Below are 14,394 nucleotides of genomic sequence, written 5' to 3' on the forward strand. Positions count from 1 at the left end.
GTCTTTTTTTTTTTTTTGTTTGGTTTTTTTTTTCCCTTTTTAATGGATTTTTTAAAGTGGAAGCTACGCTCCATTAATATTTTTATTGCTGTTTTTTTTTTGTTTGTTTTTTGTAATGAAGCCGTTCTGTGAACGCAGACAGACCAAATTTTAATTAAATAAAGACTTCACATGGTTGCGTGTCTTCACGTTAGATGTAACGCTTGTACGGTTCCAAGTTCAACCACGTTAGCTTATGGCCATTTGCAGTATGTTGTAAAATTATTTTGCGCTCAAAGCAGAGGTCGGTTTAGTACACTTAGTAAACCTATTGTAATGGCATTTAGAGATTAATATTTAATCCGAATCATACAGCGGTACCTTTTATTGTGTGTGTCATCTTTTTAAAGTCATCATGGATAGAGCCAAATCCATGTACACCATGGAGGTGTAGCAAAATATAAAAAAGATGGGGGGACAATGAGGGTGCTGCTAAGTTACATAGAAACATAGATTTTTACTGCAGATAAGAACTATGTAACCCATCTAGTCTGCCTATTTTTCCTGATGTATCAACTCACACCTTAGTCACACCTTAGACATGCAGTTCCAGATGCCGGGCAGACAGCAGGATTAGGATACAGATCCCCCGCAGCACTGCAGGGGACCTGCATCCTACTCTCTGATACGCTCCGACAGCCTCCCCTGCCGGCACTTTCCACGGGGGGAGTGCCGGCACGGGAGGTTGTCTAAGCGCATTGTGCAGCCGTGCAGCGGCGATGCGCGTAAACAACCTCCACTGCCGGCACGTCTTCTTGGTGTGCTTTAACAATCTCCCTTGCCGGGAATTCCCACGGGGGGAGTCCCGGCAAGGGAGATTGTTAAAGCACATCGTGCAGATGTGCCTGCGGTGGAGGTTGTTTGCGCTCGCCGGTGAACGCCTGCGCGGTAAGCTTTAATAATCCTCCTTACCAGTGCAGACTCCGGGAGTCTGCACTGGTAAGTCTAGGGGAGGGGGACACAGAGTGGCAGCATGTCTCTGGGGGGGGGGGGGGGACAGAGTGGCAGAATATCTATTACACTTTAAATTACATTTTTTTTCTTTAAAAAAAGTACCTAACTTTTAGGGTGCGGCCTATACTCGAGCCAATACGGTGTATGTGTAGATATATCTGTATATATGTAATCACTTGTATTAGCCTCTAACATTTCTGCTGGGAGTGGGTCCAACTGAGTTCGAATTCTGCAAATCTCTGGTCATGATGTGCTGCTGCGTAGAATTTGTGATGCAAAGCAATCCTGTGAATGTTTGCCCCGGTTTTAAACATTTTATTCATGGTAAATATTGTGTTATGTATAAATATATGAAACTAAAACCTTACCTTACTTACTCACTTACCTTACTTATGTGTAGCTACACTAAATTAGAAATGGGGAAATAATGGTTGAACGAAGGTGCAGTGAAACCTGGAGAAAAACGCAGCACAATTCAATCACAACCGCATTCTGCGTGGTAATTCTGGTAATTGGATGTGCCCACATAGGGGTATTATAAGGTAGCAGCCTTCTTTTAATGCTTTAACATATAGATGTAAGCTTGCACGCAAGTCCATCTTTACTCAATTTATCGGTTTGTCTTAGTCTGTCAATTCTAGTTTTGTTACGCCTCTTAAATACAGAAGTACACTGCAGCCTGCTCCTGTCTGATGGAGATACAAGTGTTCACTCAGCGTACACTGTTACACTGAGCCTGAAAATTTCTGTCTGGTCTTTCCAAGTGCTGACTCAACAAGAAGTATTTATTGGCATAACTGAGGCTCTTGTAACACTCTCCAGCCTGATGTGTATGTCGCCCATCTGCAAATGTTTCACTTATCAAATCATTTGTTGGGAGTTAACATAGGAAGGAAAACAAATTCTACTTTTAATAGTAAATGTAACAAATTTATAATAGTTCTAGTGGTGATTGATTATGGTTTAGATGTGTAAATACAATGTGTGAAGAACAATTATTTTGTGTCAATGGATTTTCTTCCCCATTGCAAAGGCACAATTGCTAATACACAGTAATTCTGAGATAACGTGAATTTAGGTGAGCAATATGTTGACCTTTATCTCTCACTAGGGCTACATATTGAAAAGTAGTGCAGTTGCTCCATTGCCCACTTTTTCTCCTGTGTGATATATAAAACCATTGCAGTGCGCGCTTTTAGTTTTTTTTGGTAAATCATAGTTTATTAAGCAGTATAGAGAAAAATTGAAAAACAAAAAAACCCAAAAATCTAACAGTGCCATTACAAACTCAATGAAGATCTAAAAAAGCAATATATGGCAATCCCTGAAAAGTGTGTGGATAGACCCGTTTACACTCTATACACCATTTGGGGACATTAGGGTCAGGTTGGTGCAGAAAGGGCTCCCATTGAACAAGAGCAATAGGGCAACATCATCAGGAGCACCCTGTGAGCCAAGGCATGGGATGAAAATAAAATGAGGAAAGGAACAATGATTCTTTTTTTTTCAAGACTTGCATTCTCACATTGGGTTGATTTGTCCACACCACCAGGGACAGAATGCCTGATAGTTCTAACATAGTAATGTGATCTGAACAATAGTCTGCATTTACACAGTTATATAGGCTGAAAAAAGACATGCGTCCATCAAGTTCAGCCTTTCCTATATCTGTTAATTTGTTGCTGTTGATCCAAAAGAAGGCAAAAAACCCCAGTTTGGCTCTTTCCAATTTTGCACTAACCAGGGAAAAAATTCCTTCTTGACCCCAAAATGGCAGTCAGATTTCTCCTTGGATTAATAAGCTGTTTCCCCATAATTAAATAATATCCCCAAATATTATGTTTTTCCAAGTATCCATCCAGGTGCAGTTTAAACGTCTGTACAGACTCCGATAAAACTACCTCTGCAGGCAGAGAATTCCACATCCTTATTGTCCTTACTGTAAAAACCCTTTCCTCTGCTTTAGACTAAATCTCCTTTCTTCCAGTCTGAACGCATGACCACGTGTCCTATACATAGTACTGGTTATGAACAGAGTTCCACACAATGGTTTGTATTGGCCCCGAATATATTTGTATAGTGTTATCATATCCCCTCTGAGGCGCCGTTTTTCTAAACTAAACAGATTTAAATTAGTTAACCTTTCTTCATAACTATAGTGCTCCATTCCTTTTATTCATTTTGTAGCCCACCTCTGCACCCTTTCTAGTGCTATGATATCCTTCTTTAGAATAGGTGCCCAAAATTGCACAGCATATTCAAGGTGTGGCCTTACCATTGATTTTTATCCCGCGAATTGATGCCCCTTTTTATACATGACAATACCTTACTGGCCTTAGCAACTGCTGACTGGCATTGCACATTGTTGCCTAGTTTGTTGTCTATAACAATTACCAAATCTTTCTCATTTGTCGTTACCCCTAATTCACTACCGTTTAGGGTGTAGGTTGCTTGTGCATTCCCTACCCAGAAGTGCATAACTTTACATTTATCTACATTGAATTTCATCTGCCATTTGTGTGCCCAGTCCCCCAGTCTATCTAGATCCCTCTGCAGCACAGTAATATCCCGCTCACACTGTATTACTTTACCTAGTTTAGTGTCATCTGCAAACGCAGAAACATGACTTTCAACGCCTACTGCCAGGTCATTTATAAATCTGTTGAATAAAAGTGGTCCCAGAACAGAACCCTGAGGGACACCACTTACCACTTTTGTCCAGCTTGAAAAATTACCGTTTATGGCAACTCTCTGTACTCTATCTCTAAGCCAATGTTCTACCCAAGAACAAGAATTTGCATCTAGACCAATTTCCTTCAGTTTGAATACTAACCTATTGTGTGGAACCGTCTCAAACACCTTGGCAAAATCCAAGTAGATTACATCCACTGCCACACCTTGATCTACACTTCTACTTACTTCCTTGTATAATGCAATTAAATTAGTTTGACAGGACCTATGTTTCATAAAACCATGCTGATTTTTGCTAATAATACTATTCTTCCCAATGAATTCCTGAATATTATCCCTTAATAAGCCTTCAAATACTTTCCCAACCACAGAAGTTAAGCTCACAGGTCTATAATTTCCGGGCACAGAGTTTGAACCCTTTTTGAATATAGGAACCACATCTGCCCTCCTCCAATCCTCTGGTACAATTCCTGACAGAAAAGAATCCCGAAAGATTAGAAACAGAGGTTCACTTATCTCCTGACTCAGCTCCTTAAGTAGTCGAGGGTGATTACCGTCAGGCCCCGGAGCTTTGTTGACATTAACTTTCTTTAGTTGCTGCAGCACCTAGTCCTGAGTCATCCACTCACAGTTTGACTGCAATTTTTTTTCAGTAGTCTTTAATATATATTCAAGAAAATAATTATTTAACTAAAGCTAAGATGACTCTTGTTTCCCACTCATCTGGCACCTCATTGAGGTGCTGATTATTTTATGGACTAATTCTAGGTCTTAGATTATTTTATACATATTTGGTGCTTCTCTTTCATGCTTCCTACATCTTTATCTAGACAGTTTATTCTCATCACATGCTGCTTTGTTAGAGAAGACTATTTTTAAACCTCAACAGAAAAAGGTATTCAAACCATGTACCGCCAACTGAATTGCATTAACTATACTTGGCGTATTCCCAGTGAATAAGATGCAGAGAATCCTAACATAGGCATACTCTTGTTACTATTATTTGATGCTGTGAAATTTCAATCTGACCCTGAAAGTGCTAAATGAATCCAGGGTAATTGCTTTCTTAAAAATGTTATTTGATCTGACAGCTCAAAGCTTATCTTTCAGGTTGACTCTGGAAAGGCTAAGTAACATATCTGACATTCTATAACAAAGGTAACATATGATAAATGCTAGTAAAATGGATAAGTACATTTCATTCTATTCTGAACCTAAAAGCCTATTTGGTATCCAGTCTTACAGTTTCCATGTTATTTATTTAAATGTTACCCAGTGTGTCCATTTCTTTGTCCAGCTGTCTATTTCTAGCCTTTTATCTGTCAATCTGTCTCACGCTACGTAGCTCCCTACCATGTATTTGTCATTGTTACTCTTTCCAAATGACCCCTGACCCTGAAATAAAAAAAAAGATAATGTTGTGCAGAACGGTGGAAACAGTATATGTTCCTCAAGTAATTAAGCATGAAATCTCTGTAATGCATGCTGAACGCTATTTGTCTTGTCAAATTTTCTAGATTTAAGAACTCTCTACACCATAAAATATTAACATTTTTTTTAAGATGTTTTCTCAGAAGTTAATGTTAATTCACATTCCAAATACAGGTTCCTTTAGATCGTATTGTATTTATTGATTTTAATATAAAAGGCAATAAAAAATGACTATTTTATATCTACCTCATATATAGTTAGACTATGTATGTGTGGATGTATACAATATCAACCAACCATATACGCGCTCTTTGTGTGTAATACTGTGATATCCAAAATATATCTTTAGTATACAGGTTTTGTCAACCAGAAATATTTTTTTTCTGCATTTCTCATCCTTATGAATAGTAATCATGTCCCAAAATGTCTTGGCAAGAAGACCAGTGTTGTTCACACCATTGGAACATCTGTGGCATCTTGTGATCCATCTGCCACAAAGCCTGTTTCTTCCTACCACTAAAAGTGATCAATGTATGCTGATTATAGCGGAAGAAGGTTAACATTATTATACAGTGTACGAGTAGAATATTATATGAATGCATCTGAGACAGAGACATTTTCATTTTAGTTGATGAGGTATCCCAGGCAGAGGGGAGACATGTTTTTATTCTTCATCTATGGTTCTTGTCTTCCAAAGGAGGTTTAATGACATAGCTGGGACTGTGTCATTCTCCAAATTTTAATATATGCCGTTTTTGGCCTGCTATACATAAATATCATTATATCCCAATATTAAGCAAGGCTAAAACTCCATTCATAGGTGGATAATTCAAATGGCGAAATAGGCTAGAAGCTTTCTAGGGGCCACAGAAGGACCTACTGTGATGGGTTCACACCTTTCCTCCCATGTAATGTCTTAAAAAGAGGTTATTCTCCACCCTAAGTGATAAGTTACCAAATATCAATTTTATACATGTGGATAGATCTCACATTCAATAAATAAAATCGTGAGCGCAATTATAAAAAAGGACTGAGAATTCAAAATAGTAATTACTTATTTATTAAAAATAATAAAAATTACAGAAATCCAAAATTAAACAGAGTATAACATAGAATGCCTATTAAAACTTACATACATAAAAAATAAAGTCCTGCGTATAGCTACCTCAAAAAGAGTACTAACGGTCAGAAAAAAATCCGGAGAGAATCAGAAAAGGAAAATCACCAAAACTAAATTGTTGATCATTTTTAGAGAATAGCAAAAAAATCTTATATAACAGAAGCTACTAGTTCTGTGTAGTTAAATCCTTAACCTTAACTTCTACTGAGACCTGTAACAGTCATTAACCTTAACGTCTACTGAGGCCTGTAACACTACTAGGGGTATGTAGATACTGAAGGCTGTGTCTATAGTGTGATTTAAGAGCAGAGCAAGCATGGAGGTGCCCTCATTTTATATCCTTTCAAGGACGCTATGACCCTTTTCTTTTGGTCACTATTTCTTCAAACACGCTTATGCTTACATGAATGCTACAGGCTTGTTCTCTTATAAATGAATCATAACATTATAGATAGACACAACCAATAGCAATATACAGTTATGCTTTCTTCTCTTCTGATGATTAGTGATTAATGGGAGAGATTGGGGGTGTTTGTATTTATTTATATTCATTTTCCATCCTGAAAAACCAAGATATTTACAAGCATGTGCAGTACTATTAAATGTACTCTAGAGGGTGTCTGTTACTCATGCAATTAAAAAAGTTCCAAGGAATTTTTAGAAGTGAAAGAGAAGGCATTCAATTCCGATAGTTATTCTGATTGTTATTTTTTGCTATTAATACCTACGAAATACCTACCATATATATTATGTGCAAATTAAATTACTAGTCACTGTGTGGGTGTGTACGTGTGTATATTATACATATATATATATATATATATATATATATATATATATATATACAGTACTGTGTAAAAGCTTTAGGCAGTCTTTGAATTGATGCTAACATGTCTATTTTTTATTTTTTCACACACCTGTGTCTATGTATGTATATATATATATATATATATATATATATATATATATATACGTGCATTCGGATTTGTATGAATTTTAAATTACGAATGTCCGAAAGTAAGGAGGGACCCCAAGAAAACCAAAGGAAAATGAAGCAGAGAGCTCAGAATCTTCTTTGCATTTGTTTTTTTTTCTCACTCTGACGCTCTCTTCTGCGCTAACCGTGTTCCTGTCTCCTTTTCTGTAGCTTCACCTCTTGTCTTACTTCTTCTTGTTCGTCTGTCTTTTGTATTCTTTCTTATTCCATTTCTCCCTGCTATCTGCTTCGTTATCCTGGCCATAGCTACCGTGCACACCATCTCCCCCACACTGGGGTGTGCGTGGAGGCCCTGCAGTTTTGTGGAAGCGCTCTGGGAGGTCTGGATAATGCACCGGATAGCAGTGAGAAGCAGACGCATTTGGAGGAGAAAGTAGGGAGACATTGAGTGAGAGTGAGTGAATCCGGGTGAGTGACAACAAGTTTCTTTCCGAATTGAAAAAGCCCTCTGATTTTCATCCAAACTGAAACGGCAGGAAACAAAATTCATTGTCTGAATGCAAATGGACCCAAACGGTAATAGATAGTACTTAAACTACAAGGTAGTAGACCATTCACCTGCCAGGTAAGCCACTGGGTGGGCTGTGCATGCGTTCAAGATTCCTCTCTATTGTGTGACAGAATGCCGCAAAAGGCTTGCAAATTGAATGAGGTGAAATTGAACCCTGTATGAAGTGATACCATATGATCTGTAAGATGACAGGTGCATTTTAAAGGAGCAATTATGACCATGAATCAGAAATGCATACGGTGCTTCATTGATTGTGTTTGTTCAATAAAGAGCAGTGTCTCACTTAGAAACAGTGCTTCCTATCTTCTGCAAATGCAAGTACAATAATGCAGAAATCCCTAGGATTTTGGAGACAAGTACCGCTGTACAGGGCCAGCCCAAGGCATAATGCCGCCTGGGGTGAAGTTTAAAGTGCCGCCCCCCCCCATTATTTACCCTTCCTCTGCCGCCCCCCATTATCTACCCTATCCCCCCCCTTTGTACTTACCTTTCAGCAGTCCTGTGGTGAGTCTCCCTGCTCGGTCTCGGTGCCGGCTTGTAATGATGAGCACCGGAAATGATGTCATCTTCCGGCGCTCAGCATTACAAGCCGGCACCGAGAGCAGGGTAAGCAAAAACCACTCGGCGCCCTCTCTTTCCTCCGCTTTAAAAAAAAAAAGGGCTTGGGGCGGGAAAGTGCCGCCTGGAGCAATTGCCCCACTCTGCTCCATGGTAGGACCGGCCCTGCCTCTGTAGAGTATGTCTATCAGAAATACATTCCTGATGTTTACAACTAACTTAATTTTACTGTTCATAGATTAGATAACTTAGAATGCCATGGTGCACAAGAGGAGGCATTATCCGGATATCTGATAATTGATAATCATTAGGACCATCTTTTATGAGGTGCAAAAGGGGCAGCCACCCTGGCCAAAGATTACCTTAGGGCATAAGATAGATTGGGTATGGACACAATGAGAAGCAGCATGGGTAACGGTAACTGCTGGGCAAGGATAATGTGCCATACCCGTAATTGTGGTTGCTATAATGAAGTGTTAGTGGTACAAACATTTTGACATAAAATATGTAGCTTTATGTAGCTGTCTGCTATGGTTTAAAGAAAGTAAAATCCAAATGGTTTCTTAGTCTTTGGCACCCAAACAAATGACCAAAGTTACTACCAGTGACTACATAAAATCAGGTGACAATATTCGGACAGTTTATGTTTGCTTTTGGGACCAAAAAGCACTCAAGGATTATGACATTTTCATACTGCTCATAGGAACTGTAAGGGGCTCTGAGAGAACAGAAGGGGCACTAATTGTTGCTTTGGGACCGCTGTGTTTGCTTCTACCTAAATGAGGAATCACAAGTTGAGAGTTATGTGGTTGTGGCTCCACAGATCTCCACCAGCAGGAACATCTAGGTTAGGGGTTGTTCTATGAAATCATGGACAACCAAAAGTATTACATGCTACTAATCACACTACCTTCTCTGGGCACAATAAGGCAATGTCATCTTACTATATTTGATCAAAGTCCTGTTATTGCCACTGACTAGCTGGGTAAGTCTTAATTACATGACTCTGGGGCACAAGGATGAGGTAGGTGTTGGCTGTCACAAAATGTATATTAATAAATAATAAATGTAACCAGTGAAAATCATACCTGAATCTGACAGGAGTGTTTACTGGAGACTGGAAGTTTAATTGAGAGCAACATGCTAATCTCATACTGCTAATTTATACCATTGGGAGCAGAAGTGACATGTGAAATACATGAATTTACTGGGTGAAGGGTCACCTGAGGTCCTGCTTTCCTTTAACACCAGTCTCCTTTTCTCAACCAAACATGTGGTACAAAGAATGCAAATTAGAAAAGGGAATCACAAGCACAGGGGTTAACGTCCATTAGCACGGTAGACTTGCAAACCTTTAAAGAAAGTATCAGATTCAGGCAAAATGTTTTAGAAATATTATTATATACAAAATGATAACAAAGGCCAGTTACAGTAACTATGTAAGGGGTAAAAAAAAGACCACATTAAAAATGCTATTCCACATGAAATATCAATAGATAAGTGTTGCATCATGTAGAAAGAAAGAAAATAAGCAGAAATGTCATTTCAGATTTAATGTTTTTCCAAATTTAAGAGTCCCCATTGGAAAAAAAATGGTAGGTAGAACTGCACCTTTAAGAAATGCCATTATTCTTAATTTCATTAAAACGTGACATTCACATTTTTTATTTTTTTTTACAGATTTTTTTTTTTTTTTTAAACGTAATGGGTGATATCACATAAATCAGTTTAAAGTTTTATTTAGAGGAATCGCAGAGAGCAACACACTAGTTGCTAGTGTACGTGCTGTGCAGTTGCCCTTTTGCAAGAGAATTGTCTTTATTTGATTTAAGGTTTGATTTGGCCCAAAATATGAGGTTCTCAGGGCCCAAGTAAAGAAAAATAGTTTGAAAAATAGTATTAGCAGCATAGCAACCAAGAGGATGTACCTACCAACTGGATGAATTATTCAGTTGCTGTTCATCAGAATATATAACTCTCTATAGTTTAGATACTAATTACAAAATAAGAAAAAAGAACTATAGTGAGAATTTCCTTTTTCACCTCCTGTAAGCTAAACATCTTGTTTATTTTGTTGTCAACTACAAACATTGGAATTATTATTTTAATTTCAATTAAGTTACTATAATCACAGTAATATCTAGATTGTAAGACCTCTTAAAAACATATTAGCTAAAGCATCTTACATCTGAAGAATGTGAGTGGCAGCATTAGATGTTTCTTGTAATGTATCTGGTTGTTGCTCTCTCTGTTACATTTGACATTAGATTTCCTTGTTTGATCCCAACAGGATCTCAACTGAGGAGTTTAAGTTGTAGAAAAGTGAAGGAGGTTCAGATTAGTCAACTTATTTTCAATTAAAGTTGTTGGGGTCTAAGAGTGAGTGACCTAAGAGACTTCATTTCTCGAGAACATGAAACTTTAAAAGGGAACTCCCTCCAAATGTTTATTACAGATTAAGATTTCAAAAGCTGTTTGCTATGGCAGGAGTTCTGTGATGTCTTCTAAGAACTCAACATATCCATGAACTCTCTTGGTTTGACTCATAGTTTCTGGATGAAGCCCTGCTTCCCCCAGATCTTGGGTTAGTGTCTTCTTTCTCTGGTCAAGAGAGACGTATTTGACAATGTTTTTGCTCTCCACTGACTAAAGACTGTGGCCAGAGCAGCCACTACATGCAGCTAGCCATGATTCTACATACACCCAGTCCCACAATCAATGAATCCACTCCCCCATAAGCAGAGCACCTGGTAGACAACACTGGAAATTTTGCAGGTTTGCTGATGAATCAGCCTTGATGACTTTTAGCGCTATATGCGTACAATACAAAAATAAAAAAGCTATTTATATTTTAAAAAATTGCCAATTATTCATCATACAATCTATAACTTGAAATTAATATTTGATTTTTCAAATGAATGTGGCAACCATTATTCCACATCAAAGAAGGGGAGTTTTCAGAACAGATTCATAAACAGGTTCTTAAAAGCTTCATGATGTTCCATGCCATTATGAAAAACTGGCCCAAAAACCAATAATGGCTGCATGGAACGTCATGAAGGACCTCCATTCATGATCCCCACGCCAGAAGTATTGCACGATCATGCAAGATTTCATTATGAATAGATCTGAATGAGCGCAATGTTACAGCCAGGGCTCCTGATCAGTCAGAGACCAATCAGGAGCCTCAAAAATAAAATAAAAATAAAATAAAGGTAAAAAAAATGTGCCAACAGGTTGTCAGCTGATCTATAGTTACCCCCATCTGCAAATGAGATCAATAAAAATTACACACAAAAAATACACACAACACAAAAGAAGTAATAAAAAATACCCTATAATATTTTATAAATTATTAGTTTTAGAAGTGGGCTGATCCCATTTTTTTGCTTTTCTTGTACACCTGCTTTTGTTGATTACAAATCCCATTACCGTCAGTCAAGGTAATTATAAGGGGGGTGGGAGATGTGGTGTTGTTCTCTCTCCAAAAACTACACTTTTGTTGGGGTATTTTGAGCTGATGGGCCGCTAAAAAGTCCCAAATGAAACATAGGACTGACAAAATACAATCTTAAAAGTTTTGAATAAGGAATGGACATGTTTCATTTTGTGCCCTGTAACTTAAAAAAAACAAGACAAAACAAAATAATTAATAATTTTTGGGGTATTTTGCTCAACTGAACTGGTTTGGGAGCCAAACACCTAAAAAGTTACAAAAGAAAGCTGTAGCGGTCCAGGAAAATGTGTTGGTGCACATTAAAGAAAGGGTTAAAAAAAAACAAACATAAAAATGCTTCTTGTTGTGCTCTCAGTGTATAAAGAAAGGCTATTTTGTATTTATGCAACCAATAAAGAGAAAGTTAAGTAAACATTTTTCTTTAATTATGTGACATTAATAAATATTATACACATTTTATTATTTCTTCTTGTGTAAAGGGTAGTTTTCTCTGTGTTATTTCTGCTTTCCGTGATGTTTTCTCAGTAGTTCTCCTTTCTGTCATTAATCAAGGCTTAGAAAGTGCAGTCAGTTGAAAATGACTGATTGGCAGAGAAGGTGATGACATATTTATTATATGCATGCCTTTTTAATTATTTTTTTGGCTTACTAATTACCTTTATAAATCAGTTATATGGGAAGTAGGCCTGGTAATCATTTTGGTCAGATTGCATTTATTATCATTTTTATGGTTTACGTACAAAATCTTGAAGGTGCTGGAAAAGCAAGGCTAAGAAAGGATCACTTCAGCCATGGTTTTGTAAGCATATGGCAGCGCAGTGACAGCAATAAATCTCTCTGGTGCTTCATGATATATGTACAACACTCCAGTATTTCATGTATCCCTCTTTGGCATGGCAGTTACTACTTACACTGTCTACTGGGTTGCTCTAAATCTCCTTTGTGGCGCTCACCTATAATCTCTTGACTCTTCATGTATAGTCTTAGTTTTATTTATGTTTACATGGGAAAATATTTGGGTGCAAGACAAGATGGATAAGTGTTCCAGTGCCCGAAGATCCTTAAACTGGTCTTGTGGCTCTATTATTTTGGGATACTTTAAGCAGTGGCAGATCCAGATCCTATTCTCGGGAGGGACACTCACATTAAAATGCACTCACATTAACACACACTAACAGATATTTACTGACACATACAGAGACACATACTAACCTACCCAGATACTTACACTAAAACACCTAAACACTCACACTAACATACACACACTCACGCGATAACACATATATCCAGAAACTCACACATACATACCCTGACACACTCACGCAATAACACATATAACCAGAAACTCACACTTACAATACCCAGACACACACACTAGAACACATACCCAGATACACACACACTAACACAACCAGACACATACTTGCATACCAAGACACACCCTAATGCAACTCATTTGCTCTGCATGTAATCGGCCTGTCTTCAACTACATGACCCCACGGAACCTGGCCCCCTCCTGGACTTATTTTCCCCAAGTCTGTCATAGTTCTCCCCTGGATCCACCAATGACTTTTTTCTTTTACTTTTAGTGCTGGCCGTCTAGACACACTTTTGCCCCTGACAGGTGACAGACTAATTTAGGTCAATTAATAAAAAAAGCCATCATAGAAGCAGGTCTATGTGTGTTTCCATGGAAATCTAAAAGCTAAATACATAACATTTTTTTTAATTATTGTTTCCATGGAAACTAGCAGCTACATAGCTTTTGATATCACTCACTGATCCATACTTCAAGGATCAGTTCATTTATTTCAGTTCTATGAGATGCTACCAATCGGTTACTAATCTCTCCTCTGTCAAAGTCTTTGAGTTTAAATGTAGTAATGAAGTTTTCTGGTTTTACTAGCCGTGTATCCTATATGCAGTTTACACTTATAAAGCTATATGTCCCTTTTAAGTATATCATTATTGTACACTTCTGCACAGTCTATTCTTAGTCTATAGACAATCCAATAACTCTTGAGACTATTATTTACTGTACATGAAAATGCCATTACAGAGTAATATGTCCCATGCTACCCTAACACAGAGTAAATAAATTAAACAAACTTGATATTCCAATTATAAGAGAAGGAGCTGTCCCATTTGTCATGATCCTACAGGGAAGACAACTTTAACCAAGTCATAGAGTAATTTGCAATGTGTCTCAGAGTCCGATGCACCAAGTTGCACACAAAGAAGTATATTAGGCACTCCTTTAAAGGGTCCTTGTACATGACTGGTCATGGCACTCTGTCCATTTTGGAGCCCCAGATGATGACCTCTAGGTCTGTCAGAAGACAGGCATAATGTCTGAAAGGAACGATCTCCTCACTTTTGATATTTGCACCTGACTTACCGTTGCGCAAAGATCTCCTTCCTTCTTACAAGCATTCTTATCTCAGTAAATTAGGTCAACTTTCTCAGTAAATTAGGTCAACAGATGAACAAACCTTCCAAAACCAAACTGGAAGTTTTGTCCTCTTCAAGGCTAACCAGAGCAGCCTGGACCTTGTGGCCCCTGATGTAATGGATCATGCCTCAAATAACGCTAGATGGCTATTCTGTGGCAAGGACTGGTCAGTGTGGACAACATC

The sequence above is a fragment of the Sceloporus occidentalis genome, unplaced genomic scaffold (assembly GCF_023333645.1).
Source record: "Sceloporus occidentalis isolate IW3139 unplaced genomic scaffold, rSceOcc1.0.p SCAF_215, whole genome shotgun sequence".
NCBI classification, from domain to species: Eukaryota; Metazoa; Chordata; class Lepidosauria; order Squamata; family Phrynosomatidae; genus Sceloporus; species Sceloporus occidentalis.